The sequence below is a fragment of the Procambarus clarkii genome, chromosome 26, assembly GCF_040958095.1.
Source record: "Procambarus clarkii isolate CNS0578487 chromosome 26, FALCON_Pclarkii_2.0, whole genome shotgun sequence".
NCBI lineage: Eukaryota > Metazoa > Arthropoda > Malacostraca > Decapoda > Cambaridae > Procambarus > Procambarus clarkii.
The window spans coordinates 282,990-287,473 of record NC_091175.1 but is presented as its reverse complement, the minus strand read 5'-3'; the positions used below and the strand labels follow the sequence as shown (position 1 = coordinate 287,473).

General features: G+C 37.6%; 1 long non-coding RNA gene across 1 annotated transcript in view; it reads left to right on the top strand.

Annotated features, from left to right (window-relative positions):
- The first annotated feature begins 3,747 nt into the window (after positions 1 to 3,747).
- LOC138368737 (uncharacterized) overlaps positions 3,748 to 4,484 on the top strand; it is an 8,176-nt gene continuing 7,439 nt past the window's right edge. Inside the window, exon 1 of the long non-coding RNA XR_011229647.1 lies at positions 3,748 to 3,875. This is a non-coding gene — a long non-coding RNA (uncharacterized lncRNA). The remainder of the gene's footprint in view (positions 3,876 to 4,484) is intronic.

Below are 4,484 nucleotides of genomic sequence, written 5' to 3'. Positions count from 1 at the left end.
TGTGTGTTTATCCCTGTGAGTGTCCGTGTGAGTGTGTGAGAGTCCGGTTGCGTGTGTGTCCGGTTATGCCTGTGGGTCCACGAGGCCATCTGTGTCCCCTCAGATGGTCTCCCTTATCACAGTCTATGGGTGTGTGTGAGTGTGAGTGCCCCTGTGATTGTTCGGGTGAGGGTGTGTGTGTGTGTGTGAGTGTCCGGGTTTATGTGAGGTTTGGTTCCAGGAAACATCCTTCCCCTTCCCCTCCCCATATCTCCTCCCTTACTCCCACCGTGGGTTCGAATCCCAGGTGATTAGACCTGCCCTAAGTCCATGGATCCAAGGTATCCATCCGTGGGCCCAACGGATTTCACCCCTTCCCCACTTTCCAAGGGCCAGGTCAATTCTAGCTATCCAGGAAACCTGTCGAAACAGAGGCAGCTACAGGAGGGGACACACAAATATTTGTGCCCTGCAGTTACACACCCGTTCCGACAGGCTCGATCGCAATCTATCCAGATGAGAACACGTTCTCTTCCGACTAGACCACGCTGGAATCGCTGTATGTCTCAAATTTGGTTCCTTTATTTATAGTTAGTATTTTTGGTGTATTAATTGATTTGTTTTAATTTTTTAATGACTTAGGTAGAGTGATTTAGGGAGTTGGGGGGGAGGTCGGGTTGTGTGTGTAGTGGATTGTACGAGATTGTGGTTTGTTAGTATTTATCTAGTTGTGTTCACCTAGTTGTGCTTGCGAGGGTTGAGCTCTGCTCTTTCGGCCCGCCTCTCAACTGCCAATCAATCAATTATTAATAACTAATAAAAAAAAATTCCACACACACACACACACCCAGGAAGCAGCCCGCAACAGCTGTCTAACGCTCATTTACATATTTACTGCTAAGTAACAGAGGGCATCAGAATGATAGAAACTCTGCTGATTTCCGTTTGTGCCATCACCTGGGGATCGAATGAGCTAGGATTACGAGTCGGGAGCGACGTCCACTCAGCAATAAAGCCCCCTAGTTTGTGTATTGGTGCAAAAGATAATTTGGGAGAGGTTAAGGGAAAGGAATGACGTTTGGTGGCCTTGAAAGCTCTGGAGGGGAGGGGGGTTGCCAGTTATGAATTAAAATTGTTATTTTTTAAGATAGGATATATATGCAAAAGACGTTGCGAGATATAGTAAGAAAAGTGTTTCTGACTGAAGTTAGGTACTGTGTGATTGACTTGTATGTTAGGAAAAAGAATATTTATTAGAAACTTAGATAATCTTTAGAAATGTTTCTTCTTAAATAGTTGCAAATTATTGTGTGAAAAGCCTATGGTTACCGTACCTTAAACAAACACTCGTGAGCACAATTAGTCCACGGGATTCAGAGAGAGTGAGAATGAACAGCGAAATAGTAACAAAAAATGTGACAATGAGGGGAAACTATGTCATTCAAACGTTAACCATATAAATTACAGTAACACTAACTGAGCGTCTACATACATATTCCAATCAATTTATGTTAACCATTTTAGGGTTGGTTAGGTTCGGTTATATATCTACATTAGTTTTAACTCAAATGAAAAGAACTTAACTCATACATAATGAAATGAACAGTTTTATCATTTCATAAGAAAAAAATTAGAGAAAATATATTAATTCAGGAAAACTTGGCTTATTAGGCAAATCGGGCCTTGCATAGTAGGCTGAGAAGTGCGTTCTGGCTACTAGGTACGACATATATATATATATATATATATATATATATATATATATATATATATATATATATATATATATATATATATATATATATATATTTTTTTTTTTTTTTATTTATTTATTTTTTTTTTAAAAATATGTTATATTTATAAATATGTATGTATATTTAAATATTGATATATACCTGTGGGTCCAGGAGGCCATCTGTGTCCCCTCAGATGGTCTCCCTTATCACAGTTTGTGTCTATGGATGTGTGTCTGTGTGTGTGTTTATCCCTGTGAGTGTCCGTGTGAGTGTGTGAGAGTCCGGTTGCGTGTGTGTCCGGTTATGCCTGTGGGTCCACGAGGCCATCTGTGTCCCCTCAGATGGTCTCCCTTATCACAGTCTATGGGTGTGTGTGAGTGTGAGTGCCCCTGTGATTGTTCGGGTGAGGGTGTGTGTGTGTGTGTGCAACCTGTCCTCTTAAAAAGAACGTCAACATTTGCCGTTTGACTCTACGGCTGTTTTTGGACGTTATTTTGTGTAAAACTACGTCTATTTTCGCTTCCATGGACTATCTCTTGTTATACAATGAAATACCACACTCTTATTATTCTATAACTCACTGACTATGCTCTGATATTTGTTCTTCAAGTAAAAATATATATATTTTTGCCTTAATTAGGCCATAATCCAAAAAATTCCAGCCTATCGATCTTTATATTTAGGAAAACATCTAATAAATTTGGAAATGAATTTTTCGTTCGCCGACAGTTGCCTGTTACTATTTAACCCTCTATGCTTTAATGTCGCTGGTCATTGTGACTTTCCCAGGATTTATATAGGTTTTGTAGTAGCATTTAGTCAGCCTACAGTAATTTAACTAATGGGAAACCTCTATAGTTGTCGTAAATTAATAATAATCATTTATCAAATAATAAATTAGCAAACATATGCAACATTTTATGTTACGACTTTTCGGGTAGGCCGTTCTGTTTGTTTACAACCCCAATGGTTCAAAATACACAATACTTTTAATATATAAGTGACTAAGTATGCTCTAATATATGGTCCTCAATGAAAATTATCGTTTTCTTTGTTAATTTGTCCATAATGAATAAGATTCCTTACTGTTGATCTTTATATTAAGAAAAACATCTAAACAAATTGGTATTGTGTTTTCGTTCTGATAAAGTTTCCAGATACTATTTCCTAGTTATCAATTAATGTAGGTGGTTATTTTAATTCGCGGCTACCAGGGGCTTTCTCCCATTATACAATATAAATGTACTCACTAACTATTCTCTGGTATCTGTTCTTCAAGTAAAATTACCTATTTTTTTGTTTAATTAGTCCATAATTCATAAAATTCCTTCAGGTCGATCTTTATATTTAGAAAAACATCTAATCAATTTGGAATTTAATTTTTCGTTCACCTACAGTTACCTGCTATTATTTCATTGTTATATTTTATGTCGCTGGTCATTACAATTTTCCAAGAATTTAAACAGCTAAACAGAAAGTAGCATCTTGTTAGAGTACAGGAATTTACCTATGGAGAACCTCGATAGCTGCCGAATATTATTAATGAGTATATATGTAATTTAAAATAATGAATTATATACCATTTCTTATGTTACGTCTTTGGCGGGTAGGCCGTTCTGCGGGTTTACAACCGAATTGTTTAAACATCACACTATTTTAAATGTATGAGTCACTAGTATGCTCTGATATATGTTCTGCAATGAAAATAAAGATTGTTTTGTTGTTAATTACTCCATAAATGTGTAATGTGTTAATTCAGTCTAAAATCTTTTTGCAACGTTTATATGCGATATACGTAGCTGGAAACTACCTAATATTTAAAAATAATAGTTACAACATTCTATTAATATATAATGTTGAAATAAATATCACACAAAGTCTGTATATCTGTTTTTAGATGTCTTATAAATCTTCATTTAAAATAGTATTAATGATTTTTATGAATCTTGAGTAAAAATTATGTTAATTATTATTAATCTAATTGTTATTATTTTAAGTAAAAGAATTGCAAGTATTCGCATAACCACGGGATCTCTGTTTGTGTATGAATGCACGGATTTGTTTTTGTTATGAGAGGGACGCCTTAGAAAGCATGGTGTAGGCCACCTGTGGCTCGCATCCGATCCCACGATCGTCGTCGCCCCTAAATCAACACAACAGGTATTTAGTATTTACGATTATAATAAGTAATATTTCTTTTATAATAATATTGCAGCAGGTGGTGTAGTGGTAGGACACTCGCCTGGCGTTCCGCGAGCGCTATGTCATGGGTTCGTATCCTGGCCGGAGAGGATTTACTGGGCGCAAATCCTAAACTGTAGCCTCTGTTTAACGCAACAGTAAAATGTGTACTTGGATGAAAAAACGATTCTTCGCGGCGGGGATCGTATTCCAGGGACCTGCCCGAAACGCTACTCGTACTAGTGACTGTACAAGAATGTAACAACTCTTGTATATATCTCAGGTTAGGGGCTAGGCATTTGCACTCTTAGGTTAGCAAACTAGCTAGAAGGTTAGACTATTAGACTCCACTGGTCAATCGGGGCCCTGCATGACTCAGCTTATCCTAACCTAGCCCAGCTTAAACCATCTTAGCATAGTTCATTCTAGCTGTGCATAGTGCTTGCACAGCCTTGCTTATCCTAGTTTACCTCTTCCTAGCCTACCGTAGCCAAGCCTATCCCAGTATACCCTTACCTAGTCTTGCCTAGCCTAACCCTGCCTTGCTTTTAAACATGACCAGTCCTTCCTACCCTAGCCAAGCCCTGA